General features: G+C 39.3%; 1 pseudogene across 1 annotated transcript; it reads left to right on the top strand.

Moving 5' to 3' along the window:
* Positions 1–777: 777 nt before the first annotated feature.
* On the top strand, positions 778–4881 carry LOC143562783 (uncharacterized protein At3g49055-like; annotated as a pseudogene). The gene is made up of 6 exons (XR_013140551.1): positions 778–1394; positions 3014–3712; positions 3803–3878; positions 3959–4070; positions 4491–4607; positions 4693–4881. The product of XR_013140551.1 is annotated as an uncharacterized protein At3g49055-like (transcript).
* Positions 4882–11355: the final 6474 nt, after the last annotated feature.

Genomic DNA, 11355 nt, shown 5'->3' with positions numbered 1-11355 from the left:
GAGGAACCAAACTTGTAAGTTTGAATGAATTGTGTTTAAAAACATGCTTACCTTACTAACACATATACCTCATGCTTTAAGTGTTGTAAATTATTTAAAATAAGTGTCTTAATTTACCCTCATGCTTTAAGTGTTGTAAGTTTGAATGGATTGTGCTTTAAGTGTGTATTATATATAGTATATAATATATAGTATATAGATATATAGATAAAACCTAACATATAATATTTAGGGTGTGTTTTGGTTTGCTTATTTAAGTGAAAAGGACTTTTTATTAAAAGTACTTATAAACTTATGAATTTTTTAAAAAATGTTTGGATTATCTTATGTGTTGGGAGAAACCAAAATAACTAAAAATGACACTCTTTTTTAAAAGGAATCTAATGAGTTTGAGGGTTAAAGAGGTGTAATAGATAAATCAAACAATTAAGTTAATAAGTTATATATTTCTAACTTTTCAAAACCCCTTTATTTTGTTTTCTCTATAAGTTAAAATTCATAATGCTTAATGATTTGCCAAACACCTCGTAAACCTTATTAAATTTTAAAGTGTTTATAAGTTATAAAGTTTATAAGTTATAATATGAAGAAAAATAAGAATCCAAACACCCTCTTAACAAATCATCCCATTTAATCTTCACTTCTTCAATCAAATTCACACACACACACATTCAATCATAATCTAATTAACTCAAAACCTATCCAATTAATCGATCATTTTGCGTTAATTTTAACCTATAACCTAATTGTTAACTTTTGACCTCATTTTTGCCTCCTATGGCTGACGGTGACCATAACGACGCCGTATTGAGTGACGTGGAAGAAGAAGAATATAATAATAATCCTCCGGTTACTCGATCGGCGGCTACGGATGATGACGTGTCACACGTTCCGATCAGTCAATTCCACGAGCTAGCCACCGAGCTGGCGCGTGAGCGCCACGCGCGTAAGGAACTTCAGAAATTAAAATCCGAATTGCAGGTTTCATTCAACCGGTTGAAGGTACTCGCTCACGAAGCGATCCGAAAGCGAGACGAGTGCTCGCGGCAACGAGACGAGTTATCGAAATCGAACGAGAAGTTGTTGAACGAATTGGAGGAGTGTGTGAAGGCTAGGGAGGGATCGAGGACGGAGATCGGGGCCGCGGCGCAGATGTTAGTGACCGGGATCGATAAAATATCCGGAAAGGTGAACCGTTTTGGGAACTTTAGTGGTGGAGGGTTGCCTAGGTCAGACAAGTATACTGGATTGCCTGCTGTGGCTTATGGAGTGATTAAGAGGACTAATGAGATTGTTGAGGAGTTGGTCAAGCAGATCGAGTTGGTAACGAAGGTTCGGGATGGTGTTCGGGAGCAAATGGAGCAGAGATAATTAATTACGAGATTGCGATTGAGGTATGGTAAAGGTTAAGCGTGTTTAAATGAAGTATGTTTTTGTTCGTGTTCGTTAGTTTAACGTTAACGTATAATTAAAGAAATTCTTTTGTTCGTGTTCGTTCGTTTAAACCTAGACGAACACTAACAGTTCACGAAGGTTAGTGAACATAAATGAAAAAAGATAAACACACACAAATTTATGTTCGTTTATTTAAGTTTTAATAAATACATAAGTAGTTGTAACTTAAAAGGTGTAATTTTAATTACGAGATTGCGATTGAGGTATGATGATAAGGGCACCTGTAGTGGGCGACAAATTACCAAAAAAAGAGGCGATTTTTTGTTTGAACACCGCCCCCCAGGCGATAAATGGGGCAATAGGGGGGGGGGAGGGGGGGCGAATGTTTCTTGTCGCCGGTTATTGTTTGATTAATATTAATATATTTTTGTGTGGGGTATATATATATATGTATGTATGTATGTATATATATATATTGTTCTACAACACCACTAAAACAAAAACCCGTCATTTGCTGACTGGGCGCCACATGGCACAAAACGTCCCATATTGTAGCCCCTCCACTACACATAGCCTAATGGATAAACTGTTAAGTGTGTGTAAATGATGGTGTAATTGTATTTTGTATAGGCCTGTAAACGGTTAAGCGTGTTTAACTGAAGTATGTTTGTGTTCGTGTTCGTTAGTTTAACGTTAACGTATAATTAAAGAAATTCTTTTGTTCATGTTCGTGTTCGTTCGTTTAAAAGCTAGACAGATAGTTCACGAATGTGAACGAACATAAATTTGTGTGTGTTTATTTAAGTTGTAATAAATACATAAGTAGTTGTAACTTAAAAGAAGGTGTAATTGTAATTTGTATAGGCCTGTAAACGAACACGAACGGGAGCATGCTTATGTTCGTTTATTTAACTTTAATCGGACACGGACACAAACAGATAATTGAACAGATTATTTTGTTCAAGTTCGTTCATTAAGAAAATGGGCGTGTTTGTGTTTGTTTGTTTATAACCTAAATGAACAGTTCATGAACGTAAGCGAACATAAACAAACAAACTTAAACGAACATAACTGAACAAACATAAATGAACACAAATGAGCATGATTGACCAAGCATAAATGAACACAAATGTACGTAATTGACCAAACGTAAACGAACATAAGTTGGCATTAATGAAAAGAAAAAACGAACAAGTCTGATACATCGCAATTCATCCAATAACACATAAAAAGTTAGTTTTTAAATTTTTATGATTCAGTCAAAAACACAAAATATCCATCATGATTTATAAGTATAGCTACTTAGCACTTATGTATTTATTAAAACTTAAACGTTAAACATACGTTCACAAATATAAATGACCGAACAGAATGTATGTTCATGTTCGTTTATTTATTATATAAACGAACTTACCGCTGAACAGACGAACAGTTCACAGTTCACGAATAGTTCATGAACGTTTGGTTCGGTTCGGTTCAGTTCGTTTACAGGCCTAATTTTGTATATTGATAATTGTAATTAGGGTTTGTATTGTACAAGAGATAGGATTATATGTTCAACCCATTTTTACATTATACTACCTCTTATCATTTGTCTAATTACCTTGTGTCTAATAAGGTATCAGAGCTTGAAGCTACAATAAGTGGCCTTAGAGATGAGGTGGCAAAACAAACTTCTGCTATTGAACGTTTAGAACAATCAAATAATGAGAAAGATGAGATGATGACAGAATTGGAAACAGAGTTAAACTGGAAGCAGGATTTAGTGAGTGATTATGGTAGCAAATTAAGGATTTTGGAGTCAAGAATGGATGCACAAAGGCCATTACTGGTTGATCAACTGAGCCATGTTTCAAAGATGCATGACCAGATTTGTGAGGTTATAAAGGTAATTGATGGTAACAAGAAATCAGATTTATCGGATTCATTGTTTCTTCCACAAGAAACAGATATAGAAGAGAACACACGAGCCTCTTTAGCGGGATTGGAGACCGTAAATGAGTTAACTTCAATGGCTTTGGACAAAACGAAGGATTTGGTTGCTGAAAGAAGCCGGGAAGTTAAAACCTTAAATGAAACAGTTACTCGGTTAATAAGGGAGAAAGAACATATTGGTTCTTTACTCAGGAGTGCTTTGTCAAGAAGAATGTCCGCTGATCCGTCTTCAAAAACGAATGAGTTGTTTAAAGTAGCAGAAAAAGGATTAAGGGATTCTGGGATTAATTATAGGTTTGATAGTCATACCGGGAATGAAAAATCCGCTTCGAGTAATAAAGATGGTAACTTTGAGTTAGATGATGATGAAATATTTACTTTGGTGCGTGTTTTACGCATTTGTTTCTCATACACGACTTTCACATTTCCAAAATAAGTTATTTTGGCTGATATGATTATCAATAATATGCAGGCTGGTGCTCTCGAGAACATTATAAAACAGTCCAGACTGAGATAATTGAACTACAACATACTGTTGATGAATTAAGGTATTTATCTAATTATAACTTTTTATAACATTTAGATATATGCTAACTGTGGTTGAGTTTGGATGCTACTTGTGATCAAGGGCAGAGTCAACTTTACTGAACGAACGTGTTGAAGCTCAAGCTAAAGAGCTTCTGCAAAGTAAACAAAAGCTAGAAGAACTCGAAGAAAAAGAGAAAGTTGCAAATGAAAATGTGAGTTACAAAATCTTGTGAATGTGTGTGTGTGTGTTTATTTCACAATAGAATTTAAGAACTCCTAACAACCAATTATTTTATTCATTTATTTTATATAATTAATATTATTTGAATTTAATTTTATCTTTTATTATATATAAATTTGTGATTACATATATGTAATCACAAGTTCACATATGCGTAAAATAAATTACTTGTAAAAACTAATTTTCATAATTGTAATAATTAAATTGCATATTTACATGTAATACGTGACAAAACTACCCTTAATTAATATTAATATATATACAAAAAATAAAAATGGTTAGTTAAGAGTTCTTACGGTTCTTAAATTATTTAGGAATTCTGAAATGAACCTCATCCTATATATGTGTGTGTGCATGTATGTAATTATGTATGTATGTATATGTGGTGTAGGTTGAAGGGCTTATGATGGATATCGCTGCAGCCGAAGAGGAGATAACAAGATGGAAAGTTGCAGCACAGGAAGAAGCTGCAGCGGGCAAAGCGGTTGAAAAAGATTATGTAGCACAGGTATGGTTACAGTTAGTTTTCTCTCATGTCTACATTCATTCATTGGTTTATTATTAAGAAATTTAATATTGTGAGATATATACAGTTAAATACCATACGTCAAGAACTGGAAGAAGCAAAACAATCCGTAACAGAATCAGAAAAAAAGCTCAAATTCAAAGAAGAAACAGCAGCTGCTGCCATGTCAGCAAGAGACGTGGGTGAGTCATCATTAAAACTGGCCGACATTCGGGCTGCTCGGTTGAGGGAAAGAGTAGAGGAGTTGACTAGTTAAATTTAAATAACTGAGTGAGGGGCCTACACCTCGCTGCCATCAAGTTCGTCCACCACTATATATAGAGGTCAAATGTCTAATATCGAACATACATCAAAATCACACACTCAAATTAAAAAAAATGGCTTCTACCACATCACTGAAGTTCAAGTTCGAATTTAAAAGTAAATGGCTGGTGGTTTTATTAGTTATAATCCTTGCGGCTTTAGTGTTTTTCGTTGCTGGAACAGTGTTCCTCAACGCTAATCCACCATCAATATGTGACGTTCATGTGACAGATGCCATAGTGAAACCGACTATGAACGAAGCTAACAACTCGGCTGCACTTGACGCTGTTCTCGGATTAGCTTTTCATATCCAGAATTCAGATTCAGTGAAAGCTACTCCTTCTACAGCAACATTTAAGATGACGAGGAGATTGAGAAATCATGTTTTGAGTGCTGTCGAAACACGAAATGAATCTTACCTGATCCATGACGATGTTTTCACGGATTTTCGAGATGAACAAACCACGTCTTGATCTTCTTCAGCGGCTGCGCCGGCGACCTGCAATGTTGAGACCTGCAATGGTTTTCGGGGGTGTGGAGGTGACTGCTAAGATATCAAGAGGATTTCTTGTTCACAGACACAAAAAAGTGGTGGTGGCTCTTATTGAGCATGACCCCTAATAAGGAGGTGGAGACCTCCTTATATAGAGAGTCTCATGGCCACCATCATGGTACCCTAATGGGCCTAGCCCAATTAGGGTTACCTCCACAAAACCCCCTCAGCCCAATAACATTGTATTAGTCCATGTAATAAAATAAGCCAAACATAATAGATTTAGGGTCGTAGAACCGGGTTTTAGTACCATACCCCTACAAGCCCCCCAAGTCCAGTGTTGCTCCTGGGCGCGCAAGCGTCTAGGTGGAGCGCTGGACTTTATAAGGTGTGAGGCGGTTTTTTCCCTTTTCTTTGGGCCTTGTCTTTATTGTCTGAGTTTTGGGAGGTTTTCCCCATGATGGTGACAAGCTGTAAAAATAATGAAGCCTGCGCGTGAGGCGGCTTACGAGCTATAATAATAGAGCCTGCGCGAGTTGCGGCTTACGAGCTGTAATGATAATGAAGCTTGCGCGTGAGGCGGCTTACGAGCTATAATAATAGATCCTACGCGAGAGGCGACTTACGAGCTAAGAATAATAAAGCTTGCGCGCGAAAGGCGTCTTATGGCCTTTGAGAATAATAATTAAGCTGGCGCGTGAGGCGGCTTACAAGCTGTGAGTAATAAAGCTTGCGCGCGAGAGGCGTTTTATGAGCTTTGAGAATAATAAAGCCTGCGCGCGAGAGGCGACTTACGAGCTAAGAATAATAAAGCTTGCGCGCGAAAGGCGTCTTATGAGCTTTGAGAATAATAATTAAGCTGGCGCGTGAGGCGGCTTACAAGCTGTGAGTAATGAAGCTTGCGCGCGAGAGGCGTCTTATGAGCTTTGAGAATAATAAAGCCTGCGCGCGAGAGGCGACTTACGAGCTGTGAGTAATAAAGCTTGCGCGCGAGAGGCGTCTTATGAGCTTTGAGAATAATAATTAAGCTGGCGCGTGAGGCGGCTTACAAGCTGTGAGTAATGAAGCTTGCGCGCGAGAGGCGTCTTATGAGCTTTGAGAATAATAAAGCCTGCGCGCGAGAGGCGACTTACGAGCTGTGAGTAATAAAGCTTGCGCGCGAGAGGCGTCTTATGAGCTTTGAGAATAATAAAGCCTGCGCGCGAGAGGCGACTTACGAGCTGTGAGTAATAAAGCTTGCGCGCGAGAGGCGTCTTATGAGCTTTGAGAATAATAATTAAGCTGGCGCGTGAGGCGGCTTACAAGCTATAAGAATAATGACAGCTTGCGCGCGAGGCGTCTTATGAGCTGTGTGAATAATAAAAGCTTGCGCGTGAGGCGTCTTACGAGCTATAATAATAATAACAGCTTGCGCGCGAGGCGTCTTATGAGCTGCATGAATAATAAAAAGCTTGCGCGCGAGGCGTCTTACGAGCTATAAGAATAATAACAGCTTGCGCGCGAGGCGTCTTATGAGCTGTGTGAATAATAAAGCCTGCGCGTGAGGCGACTTACGGGCTGTAAGAATAATAACAGCTTGCGCGCGAGGCGTCTTATGAGCTGTGTGAATAATAAAGCCTGCGCGTGAGGCGTCTTACGGGCTGTAAGAATAATAACAGCTTGCGCGCGAGGCGTCTTATGGGCTGTGAGAATAATAACAGCTTGCGCGCGAGGCGTCTTATGAGCTGTGTGAATAATAACAGCTTGCGCGCGAGCCGTCTTATGAGCTGTGTGAATAATAAAGCCTGCGCGTGAGGCGTCTTACGAGCTATAATAATAGAGCTTGCGCGCGAGGCGTCTTACGAGCTAAAAGAATAGTAACAGCTTGCGCGCGAGGCGTCTTATGAGCTGTAATAATAGTGGAGCTTGCGCGTGAGGCGGCTTACGAGCTACTTTATGTCCCGCGCCACGTGCAGATGTTGCATGCGCGTGCGCGTAGACTTTGGTTTTGTGTTATACGCCACGCGTAGATGTTGCATGCGCGTGCGTGTAGACTGTGACATGCGTGAGCATGTGATGCGTAAGCATGTGTAATATGCGTGAGCATATGTGATGCGTGAGCATATGGTATGAGGATTCCCAACCCTTGAAGTTTTGCGCGTAGCCATATGGGATATTATGAGGATTCCCATCCTTGGCGCGTAGCCATATGAGATATTATGAGGATTCCCAACCTTGGCGCGTAGCCATATGGGATATTATGAGGATTCCCAACCTTGAAGTTTGGCGCGTAGCCATATGGGATATATGAGGATTCCCATCCTTGAAGTTTGGCGCGTAGCCATATGGGATATTAGGAGGATTCCCAACCTTGAAGTTTGGCGCGTAGCCATATGGGATATTATGAGGATTCCCATCCTTGAAGTTTGGCGCGTAGCCATATGGGATATTATGAGGATTCCCATCCTTGAAGTTTGGCGCGTAGCCATATGGGATATTAGGAGGATTCCCATCCTTGAAGTTTGGCGCGTAGCCATATGGGATATTAGGAGGATTCCCATCCTTGAAGTTTGGCGCGTAGCCATATGAGATATTATGAGGATTCCCATCCTTGAAGTTTGGCGCGTAGCCATATGGGATATTAGGAGGATTCCCAACCTTGAAGTTTGGCGCGAGGCCTGATGCGCACATGCACGGCGATGGAGTGGTGACTCGTGAGTGCGCGTGCATGGCTGAGGTCTCTTGCGCAAAACCCAGATGGTGGTTTCCGCGGCGGCACATGCACGGCTGGGGAGTGAGAATCCGCGGGGGCGCGTACATGGCGGCGGAAGTCTGGTAATTTCTGGATCTGAAATTTTAGAGTCAGATCTGCAACTTTAGACCTAAAATCCAGGTCTGTAATCTAGACCTAGATCTGTAAATCAGATCTGGACAGATCTGAAGCCCGGAGCAGATTTAAAAACCATCACAGATCCGGAGACCTGATCATTCGAATCAGGCCGTTTCTTTTTGCACAGATCTGGAAGCCTCTTTTTAGATCTATGGATCTTTTTGAGCTTTAATAGAACAAGCCTTGAAGCCTTTTTTCTGTAAACTTCCAGATCTGTGTTTTTCTTGGGAGAGATCTGACAGCCGAGATGAAGATCGAAGGGCTGTTCGTTGCGGTCCCACGGATGGCGCCAATGTCGAAACACGAAATGAATCTTACCTGATCCATGACGATGTTTCCACGGATTTTCGAGATGAACAAACCACGTCTTGATCTTCTTCAGCGGCTGCGCCGGCGACCTGCAATGTTGAGACCTGCAATGGTTTTCGGGGGTGTGGAGGTGACTGCTAAGATATCCAGAGGATTTCTTGTTCACAGACACAAAAAAGTGGTGGTGGCTCTTATTGAGCATGACCCCTAATAAGGAGGTGGAGACCTCCATATATAGAGAGTCTCATGGCCACCATCATGGTACCCTAATGGGCCTAGCCCAATTAGGGTTACCTCCACAAAACCCCCTCAGCCCAATAACATTGTATTAGTCCATGTAATAAAATAAGCCAAACATAATAGATTTAGAGTCGTAGAACCGGGTTTTAGTACCATACCCCTACAAGTGCTGTGTCCAGCAAACCATTTCAACTATCGGATCAGAAACTCTCTGTAGATTTAATCGGGCAAGATACTCTCTTGCCCAAGAGGGAATACGAAGTGCTTCGTCAAATGATGATAACCAACGTTTGGATGGATGTTAATGCTTATTTCAAAGCGAAACAACAGCTTTCAAAGTATCTGCCCTTTCCATATCTCCCATATCTCACTTGGCAGATAGGTGTAGTTTGCGACGTCCTTGTCAGTGGTGACCCGCTGACTCATATCCTCTTCGAACGATGCAGGTAAGCTACATGAACTTTGATGGGGGTATGGTATTTAATATTTATGGCTCATGATGCATGGTGTTAAGCTTTAGTCATTAAGTTTAGTATTGATTTGAGGAGATGGTGTATGGTTTATTTATGGTTTAGTCACACTATAAATTTCATCTTGGGAGGAAGAATTTGTGGTCAATTTAGCTTTAGTCACTTCAAGTTTTTTCTAAGTTATGATTTGCTAGCATGGTCGGTTGATGAATAAAGATGCGTGGATAATTGGATATCAAGTGTATGTGAGTTATGATTGTGTAATATTATTGGTGATTGCATGTGTACTTGAATACTATTAATAAATATAAATAAATATATGTTTTATGTTTTTAAGATTTGAGTATTAAAGGTCATGGGGTATACTCTAGCCCATACATAGAATAAAATGACATGACACTTTAAAGATGGATAACCCTTGGACTGAGTGTGTATTTATCTTCATTTTCGTTTAATACTCAAATCTTAAAAACATAAAACATATATTTATTTATATTTATTAATAGTATTCAAGTACACATGCAATCCCCAACAATATTACACAATCATAACCCACTTACACTCGATATCCAATTATCCACGCATCTTTATTCATCAACCGACCATCCTAGCAAACCTAACTTAGAAAAAACCTAAAGTGACTAAAGCTTAATTGACCACAAATTCTTCCTCCCAAGATGAAATTTATAGTGTGACTAAACCATAAATGAACCATACACCATCTCCCCAACTTAATGACTAAAGCTTAACACCATGCATCATGAGCCATAAATATTAAATACCATACCCCCATCAAAGTTCATGTAGCTTACGTGCATCGTTCGAAGAGGATCTGAGTCAGCGGGTCACCACTGACAAGGACGTCGCAAACTACACCTAACTGCCAAGTGAGATATGGAAAGGGCATATACTTTGAAAGCTGCTGTTTAACTTTGAAATAAGCATTTACATCCATCCAAACTTTGGTTATCATCATTTGACGAAGCACTTTGGATTCCCTCTCGGGCAAGAGAGTATCATGCCCGATTAAATCTACAGAGAGTTTCTGATCCGATAGTTGAAATGGTTTGCTGGATGAAGCACTCAAAACATGATTTCTCAATCTCGTTGTCATCTTAAACGTTGCTGTAGAAGGAGTAGCTTTCACTGAATCTGAATGCTGAATATGAAAACCTAATCCAAGAACAGTGTCAAGTGCAGTAGACTTGTTGGCATCATTCAGAGTCGGTTTCGCTATGACATATGTCACATGAACACCACATATTGATGGTGGATTAGCGTTAAGGAACACTGTTCCCATAACGAAAAACACTAAAGCCGCAACGATTACAACTAAGATAATCACCGGCCATTTACTTTTAAATTCAAACATGAATTTGAGAGATGCGGACGAAGCCATTTTTTTTATTTCAATGTGATTTTGATGTATGTTCGATATTAGACATTCGACCTCTATATATAGTGGCGGACGAACTTGATGGGCAGTGAGGTGTAGGCCCCTCACTCAGTTATTTAAAATTAATATATTTTATTACGAAAAATGAAAATAGTTAAAACTTAATATTTCCCATTTATTTTTTTCCACTTTAATTAGCATCTTAACATCTTTGCAGTTTATTCTCGGTTCACAGAATCAGTAAAAGCCATTATTTATAAAACTTGAAACTTAATATAGAGCAGCATGATTGCAGGATCGGTTTTTGGGCCTGTGCGGTCTATGCAACCGCACATGCCCATCAAACCTAGGGCCCATAGTTTTTTATGTTAAACAATCTTCTCTAGGTCCAAAGCTAATTAATAACCCATTTAATATACAAACCCAATTGTGAATTTTGAATAGCATGGCCCAAATGATTTGAAGCAATTAAAATAACCCAAAATTAAAACCTTCAACTTTTCGTCAGTAATGTAAATTACGGATTTCGTATTTTGCTACTCTTAAAAAAGTATAATGTTATCCCTATCTGTTTAAAACTAACTTAAAACCACTGTTCGTTGATCTCTGATGTTTTGACGTTTGGTTCAGGCTGGACAATCGGACGTCAA

The sequence above is a fragment of the Bidens hawaiensis genome, unplaced genomic scaffold (assembly GCF_021521415.1).
Source record: "Bidens hawaiensis isolate Kalapana, Puna unplaced genomic scaffold, B.hawaiensis_p1.1 tig00021170_1, whole genome shotgun sequence".
Classification (NCBI taxonomy): domain Eukaryota; kingdom Viridiplantae; phylum Streptophyta; class Magnoliopsida; order Asterales; family Asteraceae; genus Bidens; species Bidens hawaiensis.
Note: the sequence above shows the minus strand (reverse complement) of the source record. Positions and strands in the feature narration are given on the sequence as shown.